Raw genomic sequence first — 12,829 nt, 5'->3', positions numbered from 1 at the left:
AATAAAGTAAGAAAAATCAATACCCTTTAAATATCAATAACTTTATTATTTCGTTGAAAAGCTATTTTTTATTTTTGAAAATGTAAACTGGTAAATTTCCTTCGTCCATAATAGTTTTAGAAAAAATGTGGGCGAACAAATCGTCTGAAAGTTTCTCTCCAAATTAGTTTTAAAATTTTCCATACTCATGCCAAGCACGTTTTTCACTAGACAAATTCCGGTCCAATATTTACACAGCGAAAATACAGTAAGACTACAGAGTTCTCTCAGTAAATTTCCTATCAGAGTCGTATAGCAATAAATAGTGTCCCTGACCTATTCCAACAGTCAAGAACGCAAACAACGCTCTGGTATCACCCGGCGCACCCTCCTTTTTCATTCACACGCTAGTCAGTCACTCGGACAAACACGAACGTACTACGAACATCGCCGGCAAAGGACAACTATGGCGGAAGAAGCAAAACAATGGCCAGATTTGGTTGGCAAGGTAAGAAGATAGTACTTTGTTTTGTGTTTCTGGATTTCAGGATTTGAAAGAGAGAAAGAAAAAGTTGATTGTGTGATAGACATATAATCGGAACAATTCGCACGTTTCCGCATCTCGTGAGAATGGCCACTGTCATGTGACTGTTACTCACAAAATATGCGGGATTTTCAAATTAATCACTGGTCTGTCAGACTGGTTCTAAACAATCATATATACTTATGTTTGCTTGACGCCCAATAGCCGATGTGTATTTTTGGGCTGATGTGTCGTCAAGCATTCATCTGACTAGTTTTAAAGCTAGTTGGTACTGGGCTCGCATCCCAATACCGATGCCCAGAGTGAGTTTTAGCGGCTTTTTCGGAATTTGTAACCTACAGGTCTCACTCTGTAATAAGAAGGAAATGGAAGGAAATTTTATTTACGGTTATATGGCGTCGGACATATGGTGAAGGACCACACAGATATTGAGAGAGAGGAAACCCGCTGTCGCCACTTCATGGGCTACTCCTTTTGATTAGCAGCAAGGGTTCTTTTATATGCACCATCCCACAGACAGGATAGCGCATAATGCGGCCTTTGATATACCAGTTGTGGTGCATTGGTTGGAACGAGAAATAGCCTGATGCGCCCACCGACGGCGATCGATCCCAAACTGACCGCGCATGAAGCGAGCGCTTTACCAAGTGGCTACATCCCGTCCCAGAGTCTGTAATAAGGCCAGTACTCACTAATTTCACAGGCACGGCGGAAACAAGTAGACCTGGGGGGGTGGGGGTGGCTGACTAAGATCGAGGGAGCAAAGCAAGTTTTTTATATTTATTTATATAGAATAGTTCACAAAACAACAACTATAAACCCGTACATTTTCGTCAACAACTGATGGAGGGACACAGCCTCCTGGCTACCCACCCCGCCCACCCATGTTCCAACGGGCTTGGTCTTTATCTTTTGGAATTACACAAACTGGAGGACAGTCACTTCTGTCACGGGTGATTTTACTAGACTATTACAGTATTACAGAGCAGTCTAAATAGCAAAATAGGTCCATAGGAACCGGGAGGAAAGGGAGTGGGCATGCATGTAGTTTTATAAATTTCAAATCAAAGTATAATTTATTATTCAAAATGGATACTGGTCCTTTAAAAGAAAAACGTTTCTTGTAATTATATGTATTTTCTATTAACGTCATGACATTCTTGCGTCTGGTTTCTAAGCCACATTCCAAGTTGACTGAGTGAAGATGGGCTTGTTTATCCTGCCTTGCCGGTGAGGGTCTGAATGAGTGGGTCGTACGACAGCGTTCACAAAATTATTTTCTCAACCAGTCTGTTAATAGTATTAAAATGTGGGTTTTGTTTTTTTAACCCCCCCCCCCCAAAACCCAAATAGTGCATATAAAAGATCCCTTGCTACTAATGGAAAAATGTAGCAGGTTTCCTCTCTAAGACAATATGTAAAAATTACCAAATGTTTGACATCCAATAGTCGATGATTAATAAATCAGTGCTCTAGTAATGTCGTTAAACAAAACAAAGTTTAACTAATACTATTCTTGAGTTCCAGCAAACTTGTTTCCGCAAACTGTGTACGCATCTGCAGTTAAGTACACTATAAATTGGCTGACTCAAATATCATATAACTTTGTAGTGGACCGTGAAGGGTGGAATCGGTAATAAACAACTATGTTCACCGTGACTGTTAGCCATGTTATTAACTGTCCAACCTTATGTCACACGGAATTCTGTTTTTGTTGAACATGACGGTCTCCCAACATTATAGCTATCAAATTCACAAGTTGTAGCCCATGCCTGTGTCCTGTAATGCTTAACCATATGATTGTGTTACCCTCTCAAAAGACCTTGTACTAAATGCTAATAATGACATGTTAATTTTTTTTTAATTTTTTAATTTTTTTTTATTTCAGCCAGCCGAAGAAGCAAAAACAACTATTTTAGCTGAAAATCCGAAGTTGACAGTAAGTAAATGTATTAAAGTAGATATGAAACACGCAGCACCCGCAATTGCCCACGACAATCGCACATTTTGTTTTTGCTGTGGACTATATTTGATTTATTTTCCACGTCATGGTTCTTTTTGTCGTAGACATTTTATTAATTGTAGGACCATAAAACAGGCCTATCCGACATGCTATCGATGACCGTACAAGCTCCATCCAAAGTTCTTGTACATATGTGACATATTATTATGTCTGTTAATATTAGAATCCCTTCTGACCCTCGAATATCCATCCTCAGGTTATCGCACCGACTGCACCCCCCCCCCCCGCCCTTTCAAGTACACTTCGCGGGCCCTGTAATATAATGATACAGATATTTCATATTTGATTGCATAATGTTGGAGAATGAGAAATATATCGACATTTGGAGCGCTTTTCGGTAGAAGTAGATCATTTGACTTCAGCGGGTTTTTTCTCATTCTCCAAATAGCCGTAGTTTAAAATGTTTTGAGGTGTTGTTAACCGAACATCCCATACTTTTCAGGTGGAGATCCTGGACGAAAAAGCAATAGTAACCATGGACTACCGAACAGACAGAGTACGCATCTTCAAGAACGCAGACGGGAATGTAGCATCCGCGCCCAAAACGGGATAGCGTCCTCGGAACTATTTTCATTAGTTTTGTTATCCGAGGAGTTTAACATCAGGCCCGTCGACTCTTTACTGTCATAAATACCACGTTGGTGGTATGTTCCAGTATCTATACCAGTCAAGATCCCCAGCAACAAAACTCATGACCTCATGTTTAGTAATTTTCTATTTCCACACCTAGCAAAATGGTTGGTTGTGAGCTAGAAAAACAAAATAACAACACGACCACACGTTTAATATGTTTCTATTTCAAACCTAGCAACATTATTGGTTGTGAGTGGTGAGCGAGTATGAATACCAAGCAGCAATGACGACTGGTGTTATGCTTTCCTTTTAGTATAATAAATACGTTATTGCTTTACAAAGTGTTCAGTTTCTGTATTTAAAATATAAACTATACTCTTGTTTAATAGCATAATAAGAACTATTCTTGAGTTGAATATGACCATGGCGGAAATTTATTATTTCATGAAGAGTTGTGGTGACTTAAAGATCTTAAAGGTACTATATCAAAGTTGCAATAATGGCGGTTCCCGCTAAAATTATTTATTACTTTTTGCTTTGAAACATAACGTTTATACCTTCAGCTATATGCCTATTAAAAATAGTAACCAAATAATTCCATTTACTAGTGGAATTTTCTTTATTTTAGGGGGAATATTGAATGTGTGTTACACGCATTGACTAGTGATGTCACTGTTTTATGCATACACATTCAACACACTAAGTTTTTCCCATACTTCTTTGCAGACAACTGGCAAAAACCTCACCAAGATGGTGACCATGTTATATTTAGCAACAAATTATTCGGGAAACCCTCTTGTCGTCCAGTACAAGACATTTAAAAAATATTAATTTTTGAGTTAATTATGGAAAGATTTGCGTGGGATCGATTAATTTGTAGGTTTTTTTTATTACAAATAAATGTGAATTTTTTTTTTATAGTTTCAACCTTGACATAGGACCTTTAACCAAAGCGACAATGACATGTTATGCTAATTTAAAAATATGTTTATTACTCAACGTTAGTTTGAGAATGCACTCGAAAGTGTGGATTAGCACAGACGTACGGGCTCCCATTTTTTTCAGGGGGGGGGGGGGGGGGGGGGGGGTCAGGCTAGCTTTTGCCCGAATTAAACAAAAATGCCCGAATCTGCATAACATTTATACTAGCATACTAGCTATCCATACTAGCATTACTACCAAATAGCTATATAGGGTTGCAAAGGAATCACTACGCATTTTTTTCATAGATTACAACTAATTTTGAGGGTAGAATGATGGAAATACATGATAAAACAGTCCGGTCAGCTCATTTTGCCCGAATATCTATATAGTTTTTGCCCAAATTTGAGGTTTTGCTCTAGCGTTATGTGAGGAGGGGTTAGTTGTCCCTCCTCGACCCCCCCCCCCCCCCCCCCCCCGTCTCGTACGTTTATGTGGATTAGTAAACAATAATTAATTTGCCCCTACGGGTTTCGTGAATAATTTTTTCAAGAATCCACACTACCTCAAACATGCTTCGTTACTGAACGTTGTATTTATTGGTAACTTAAAATCTTAGGTAATGTAACGTGGTAGCTTTGGTATGATTTGTGACTCGCTGTATGATACTTGAACGTGGGTGTTTGGTCATGTCTAGCGTGGGTACCGTATACGGAAAAATAAGTATGACGTTCCAATCTAGCGCCTAGTTTTAAGGCCACGCCAAACGATCCGAGTGTCTCGTACGAGAATAGCCAATTACATAACCACCGATGGAATCGTAATTGTGTCTTGTCAAAATCGGCTATTGTCGTACGAGACACTCGTATCGTGTGACGTCGCCATTACACATTTTGAATGTTATTTTAAAAGGGGCTTGTGTGAATTCACACATTAAAATAATTACTGTATCAACAATTAGTTACACCTATGATCCATTAGGCTTAGTTATAAATATAACATTAAATCATAACATTAAGATGTTTTCTGGGGTTTTTCTTTTGTTTTACCAATACATGTAATTTTTGAAAATGAAATTGTTGGGTTGCCTAAACACCGTCTTACCAATATTATATATAACCGCTGGTAGTAAATTGCTATCTACGGCCAACAACCGGTTTAATACAGAGTTAAAAAAGAAAAAGAAAGCATACAACATCGACGTTTTGATCGTTGCAGCCAGTGCACCATGACTGATATATCAAAAGCCGTGGTATGTGCTATCCTATCTGTGGGATGATGCATATAAAAGATCCCTTGATGCTAATCGAAAAAGTAGCCCATGAATTGGCGACAGCGGGTTTCCTCTCTCAATATCTTTGTGGTCCTTAACCATATGTTCGACGCCATGTAACTGTAAATATAAAATGTGTTGACTGCGTCGTTAAATAAAACATTCCTTCCTACCTTCGACGTTTTGAAAAAAATAGAGGGTTACTTGTATAAACATCTTTCAAATCTGTAAAATGCAACCCAATACTTGATTTTCTTGCAACATGGAAGATTAAACTCAGTGTTTAATTGTTTTGTTTACTACCTTTACGGGTGGGAAATGTTAACATTATAACACATGATAACTGATTTGGTGTGAAGCAACCATTTTTAACTTTGTAAAGTCTAAACCGAACGCCCCCGCACCCAACTGGATTGGCAATTGTCTTCATATATGTCAGCTGTCATTTTCCCATCGAAAGAATCGTGTTATGTATGAAATGTGAAAAAAGTCCTCCCTCCAAAAACCTTCCCCAAAACTTGAACATAGTCACGGTAAACAGTTGTTTATTACCGATTCCACCCTTCACGGTCCACTACAAAGTTATATGATGTTTAAGTCAGCCAATTTATCATGTACTTAACTGCAGATGCGTGCACAGTTTGCGGAAACAAGTTTGCTGGAACAAAAGAATAGTAATAGGTTTTTTGTTTAACGACACAACTAGAACACATTGATTAATTAATCATCAGCTATTGGATATCAAGTCTAGTCTTCAGAGGAAATCCGCTACATTTTCTAGTAACAACAAGGGATCTTTTATATGCACTTCCCACAGACAGGTTAGCACATACCACGGCCCTTGACATACCAGTTGTGTAGCATTGATGAATAGAAAGAAAAAAAACCCGGAGATATGTCTAATGTGAAAGTTACAGTTGAATCCCGTTGAGTTTAAACTTTTCTTCTGTAGCCTTAGCCCGCATACAATCATTAACGGCGGGTGATGAAGTGAGGTAGTGGTCGGCAGTCGGGTAGTGTCCGACCCCACCCCCTCCCCAAAAACCCACAAAAAACAACAAAAAATAAAACAACAACAAAACAACAACAACAACAACAAAAAACCCCACCCCAAAACCAAACAAACCAACAATAACAATAACAATAATACAATGGCTCGTTTAGTTTAGAAGTCTAGATGAAGAAGATTATATTACTGATATCACTGTTTTTGTTGTTGTTATTGTTGTTGTTGTTGTTGGTTTTTCACTGCCACTGATTATTTTTATTTAAGTACGACCGTGTCCAGTATGCATCTAAGAGTATGGTATGTCCTTGTGAACATACTCTTGGACCAACCTAAGTAGCCAACAACTTTCAGAGGTGTGCTACGACTTAAATAACTAGGGGTTCAGTAGAAAATGTATCGGCGCACAGTAATATACGGCATTCTCCAGCTACATATAAAAGTCACTTCAAAAGCAAAATGACACTTTTTGTTGCATGTTTTCTTTTTCTTCATGTTTTGTTTGTTTGTTTGTTATTATTATTTTTTTTTTTTAAGGGGTTTGAGGGGATATAAAATTCCCTCCCCCCCTCCCCCACTAGTTACGGCCAATGGTTTTTACTGCCAATATCACTTACAACAATTTATATTCCCACATCGCAATCAAACGTATGTCTAATGGCTATACAAACATAAAATATGTTTATTAAAGGACGGAAAACAAACACATTATAACTTAATATGTATATGGTTTGTTTCCACAAGGTAAACTCGCCATAAGCACAGACAGGTCGGCATGCCGCCACACCTTGGATATGACCGTGACCTTGACTGCACCTAGACACTCGTGTGTAGTTTTCCTGTCGGGACGTCCTCTTGTTACCCGTCGAAAGCTGATAACAGTTAATCGCTTTATAGACCAATAAATCTTCCATTCTCTGAGTGTGGCGGGAAACTATTGATAACAGGAAGGTCAATTTGACGTCTGTCTGACAAATGTTGCATTGTCTTGAACAATAACAAAGACAAAAGTTTTTCTCACTATTTATTATTTATTTAATTTTATTTTTTAATGACACCACTAGAGAACACTGATCAAGCCTGTGGAAACCGGGGAATGAGGGCCTGTAAATGCCCACTTGTGGACGAAAGTGTAGGTTTTTTCCTATTCTATATAAATAAAGATAAAAATATGGCTTGTGCGTCCCCCACTACAGACTGTGGCCCCTCACTAGAAATTGTGACCCCCTTCCACACACCAACTCCAGATATCGTTCCGACGTGTCTGCTAATTAGCAAATCATCAGCTATTTTGATGTCAAATATTTAATAACTCGGACATAATCTTCAGAGTAAGGCCGCTCCATTTTTCCAATAGTAACAAGAGATCTTGTATATGCAACTTCCCACAGACAGTGTAGCACATACCATTACCTTTGATACACCAGTCGAGGAACACTGGCTTGGACAAGAAAATCCAAATGGGTTTCCCCCAAGGAGTTTCGATCCTACGATCAAATCACCTCAGGCGAGCGCTCTACTGACTTCTACTTCAAGTACGTTCACACGGAAATCAGGACCAAACCTAACTGTTCTCAGGGGTGGGCATCAGTAAGGAGTGAAGGTTATAAATATAAACCATCATTCAGTCTAGAAGGAACAGGGGTCACACCCCCCGATTTTGGTCCTACTCTATATAAATAAAGATAACAATCTGGCTAGAGATTGTGTCCCCCTCCCCCAACACACACTTTAGATATCGTTTCTACGGGCCAACCATTAATTTTCTTTAGCCATTGTTATATTAATGTGTAAATAATCTTAATACGCATATGGTTCTAGATTACTACAAACACTGCAAGTTGTAATATGTTAAACGTAATTTTGCTAACCAAAAAAAAAAAAAAAGCAAAAAGAAAGAAAAAGAGTTTGTTTTAAAAGTTTGTTTTGTTTAACGACGCCACTATAGCACACTGTCTTATTAATCATCGGCTATTGGAAACCCGCCACATTTTTCCATTAGTATATCAAGAGATCTTTTATATGCACGATCCCACAGATTATAGCACATGCCACGGCCTTTGATATGGCTGGAACGATAAATACCCCAATGGGTCCACCGACGGAGATCGATCCTAGACTAAACGCGTATAAACCTGTGGTTGTAGAAAAGAAAAGAAAATTATGTATAGATTTTCAAATAAAATACTTGAACTCCCTGAAAAAAAAAAGAACAGAAATTTTACGTTGGAAGTATTAATGGTTAGGTTATTTGATTTTGTTTTGATCCTATCACCACTTTTTTCATATCTTACTAGAACAAGAAGAAGAAAAGAAATGTTTTATTTAACGACGCACTCAACACATTTTATTTACGGTTATATGGCGTCAGACATACCACACAGATATTGAGAGAGGAAACCCGCTGTGGCCACTTCATGGGCTACTCTTTTCGATTAGCAGCAAGGGATCTTTTATATGCACCATCCCACAGACAGGGTAGAACATACCACGGCCTTCGATATACCAGTCGTGGTGCACTGGCTAGAACGAGAAATAGCCCAATGGGTCCACCGACGGGAATCGATCCCAGACCGACCGCGCATCGAACGAGCGCTTTACCACTGGGCTACTAGAAGAATAAGATTTATTGTAAGTGATTTATCCCACCACTTACTTTGTAACAACTACTCGGATACATCACGCCAGAGATTAGGGTATCCAGGGTTTGGATTACAAACGTGGCTTAAACAATATTTATTCCGTCTTTGTTTGTGATGGGATTATCAACCTTGATGAGTAATCTGTATTGGGTGTATATCACCAAATCAAATCCCATAGACGACAATAGTAACACGTGTGGATAAAACTGCTACACGCAGCGTTTCATTGAACATAAACACCATGGATATAAATACTACCACCCCTCACCCTTGAAGTAAGTAACACAAATGGGGGGTTGAGCTGCTGGTTTCATATCAGTCGAACGTATTTTCGTGCTTATATCCAATTAAAATTCAAGCACGCTGTCCTGAGCCCACACCTCAGCTATCTGGGTTGTCTGTCCAGGACAGTGGGTTAGTTGTTAATTGTTAGTGGTTAGTCAGAGAGAAGAGGGTGTAGTGGCCTTACACCTACCCATTGAGTCGTTTAAACTCGCTCTGGGTGGGAGCCGGTACCGGGCTGCGAACCCTGTACCTACCAGCCTGTAGTCCGATGGCTTAACCACGACGCCACCGAATGTCGTCTTTGCCTCTGTCCGTTGAATAAAGGCCTATAGGACATTGACATCATTAGCATCATTTTATTATTTTACGTACACCACGAGACTTTATTTTTATTCGTTCATAACGCGTTTTAAAAAACGTATATGCAATACGTATACATATTAATATGACATCTACGGATACACGCACACATATACGCGTTATGTCCGAAGGTTTAACCACGACGCCACCGAGGCCGCTTGCTCGTTTCAGACATAACGAGAAGCGTCTTTGACTATCCTATATTTAGTTTATGAGGGAAGAGGGAAGAGGGAAGAGGGGGGGGGGGGGGGGGCGACTCCAAGGGGAGGATGCCGGGGATGCGCAACACTCCTCCAAAGAAGGAATGCCCTGAAAAGTTCAGTGCTTATCAGATGACAACAATACACATGTAGATTTGTTGGTTTTTAGTATGGCGCGTGATATCTTGGGCAGATTGATATTTCTATGGAAGATTATTAATATATACTTGTTAAACGCTGCATTCCATTTTGAATATTGGAGGTTACCTTTATAAACGTTGCACCCCATCCCTTTAAAAATCCTACATCTGACCCAAGAGTGTGTAAAAGCCAACATGCGCTTTTAAAACGAAGAAAATGTTGATCCAAATATCGCTATATTTTAATAATGCCTGTATGTCTTATTTGCCACTTCTTTTTTCTTTGCATTGCATTGCTTTATAAAAGAGAATACATCTTCCAGAAAAAACCAATAAACAAACAAAACAAAAACAACAAGCCCCCCCTCACCCCCCCCCAAAAAAACAAACCCCAACAACAACAAAAAACAACAACAAAACAAACAAAAAACAAACAAAATAAAACCCAACAACATCGAATATACATTGGTGTAATTTTCACAAGCTATGTCATTTCAGTTCTACTGTTGAATGTGCTAATATCAAATCATTTTGCAAAATCCACATTTTTTTTATAAACGTTTATCCGGGAGAGTAGTGGTTTCGCAAAAAAGGCGTCCTATCTGTAATTATTAACGGTCCCTAAACATTATTTTCTTTGCCAACATTTTTCAAAAGCACTGCACCATATTCCACAAAACTATGCGATAACATTGAACACCAGCATTGTCCCCGCCGTTAAACCAAACATTGCAGTATCAGCAAGCACTAACTGTTGATTAAACCATTATCAAAAACTTTCCATTTACGAATCACCCCCAAGATAGATTACACCCATAAAGAACTGAAATTCAAGTTTGCCAGTTAATCCCTTGTACAAAAGCTAGACGGTAGGAACCCCAGTATTTGTGTAACGATACTCGACAAAAGGAATAGCGAAGGACTGGTAATATTGTAATTGTTGGAGGAAGGTGGTGGTTTGGACATTTCGATATTCGTTCGTAAGTTAAACAAAGATATTCACGATTCAAAATACAGCAGGATTGGATTGTAGATTCATCATTACATAGGCACCACAATATCTGCCTTTTAGCTGGAATGGTAATACAGGAATGTGCATAAAATACAAACACATATATTTGACATTTTAATCATCTGATGTGAAGGAAACACCCAAGAAGAATGTGAAATACAAATCGAAATATAAAACACTTTGGAACTATTCGAAATGCAAACAATAAATTGTTAATTGTAAGTGGACTAATTTAAGCGCAAACCATAGGGTATATGTTTATAATGGAACGTGCCTGAACCTCTTTTGGATATAGGCACGTTAATAAAGTAACCGTAACCGTAACCGTATAATGGAACCATTCAGAACACACAACGGAGTGTAGGCTATTTAATAGTGGAATAATTCTGAAAACAGACAAGATATAATTTATGTGGTCAATGGATTACACAAGATTCAACAGGTTGGCCAGATTGTCTAAATATTCGAAATACAGATATGCAGGTAACATTTTAAAGTATTTGACAGAATTTATTTGTATACATTCAAATACTGCGTTTTGACTAAATTATCCGCAGACTGTGTAATACAGAAATACGACATTGGAAATATTGATGTACCAATCACTTGTTGGGTATGTAATATAAAATATATGTATACCATACAAAGCCGTGTCTTGTTTAAATCATCCACACAGTTTTTCTATTGCAAATATTCAACTGTGAATATCCCACGGTTTTGATGTACTGACTTAACCATGACTGCCGACAGAAAAGGGATCTCCAATATACCACAAATAACGGAAGTGAATGAAGAGTCAGAAAGTGACGTTTTCTATGTCACTGACATATCTGAGCTAACTACACCAGATTCTACCCAAAGAAAGGACAACCTCGAGAGACTTTTGGTAAAAACGGCAGACGAGAGAACAGCCTCGATTACCGAAGCTGAACTACCAGAACCAGTTGATCCGTTACTCGAGGACAACGTTCGTTTCAAGATCCCCTTCCTGCGAGACCCTCTACTGTTCGAGGATGACTCGCCTCGCTCGAATCTGTCTGTCCGTCTAGGGTTGTGTCTGTCACGCACCGGAGAGGAGAGTCACATCCGGCTTCTTCAGAAAGAGCTCAGCGATTGGCAGGATCGATCTGTTGCAAATGTCAAGGTCACCAACGTCCCTGACCGGCGCAGCAAATTGTCTCCCCGTATAAATAACGGTTACGTCAGAAGGAGGCGTGACAGTCGAGGTCGGGGACCTTTGTTGCTTCTTCCAAATACAGAACAAAAAGAACCGGTGAGATGATCCTTAGCACGACATTATACTGCATCCGCACCGACACATATCACGTACAGACACACACGTTTTACGGAAGTAAAATAAATCACTTTATTACATACCCATTTAAAACCTACTTAGTAAATATAGTCTTCAATACAATCATCAAATACAAGTCTCTGTATTAATTTCTACAGTTGTCGTACATTCTTTTTGCAATAAGTATTTGACAAGAAACTCCCATTTTCAGTTATATAATAAATACAAAAACACGTTTTTCTGGTTTCTGTATTTCACTCGTGTATTTTCCAGAATGGCTGTTTGACTCCTGCTAAACATGATATTTTTACAGAATATTTTCGCAGACATGTATACACATACTAACTTTAATCAATAACAAAACATGGAATTGTAAACAAACTATATGTACGCATTCTGTTACAGGCAATTTCGAAATTTCGAAAAATAGCCAAAGTCGTCCAGAACATCGCAGGAATATGCTTAGCTCTTAAAAGGTATGAGGATTTTAAAAATATAATTAAAATTATTTGATAATCACTATTTTGATTTTGTGTTCATTCGATAAATTTACCATTTATTATATCAACCAGTCAGC

General features: G+C 38.6%; 1 long non-coding RNA gene across 1 annotated transcript; it reads left to right on the top strand.

Annotated features, from left to right (window-relative positions):
- The first annotated feature begins 337 nt into the window (after positions 1–337).
- On the top strand, positions 338–3,456 carry LOC121375584. The gene is made up of 3 exons (XR_005958324.1): positions 338–487; positions 2,412–2,462; positions 2,989–3,456. It is a non-coding gene; the product is annotated as an uncharacterized LOC121375584 (long non-coding RNA).
- Positions 3,457–12,829: the final 9,373 nt, after the last annotated feature.

This window comes from Gigantopelta aegis, chromosome 6 (assembly GCF_016097555.1).
Source record: "Gigantopelta aegis isolate Gae_Host chromosome 6, Gae_host_genome, whole genome shotgun sequence".
Classification (NCBI taxonomy): domain Eukaryota; kingdom Metazoa; phylum Mollusca; class Gastropoda; order Neomphalida; family Peltospiridae; genus Gigantopelta; species Gigantopelta aegis.
Note: the sequence above shows the minus strand (reverse complement) of the source record. Positions and strands in the feature narration are given on the sequence as shown.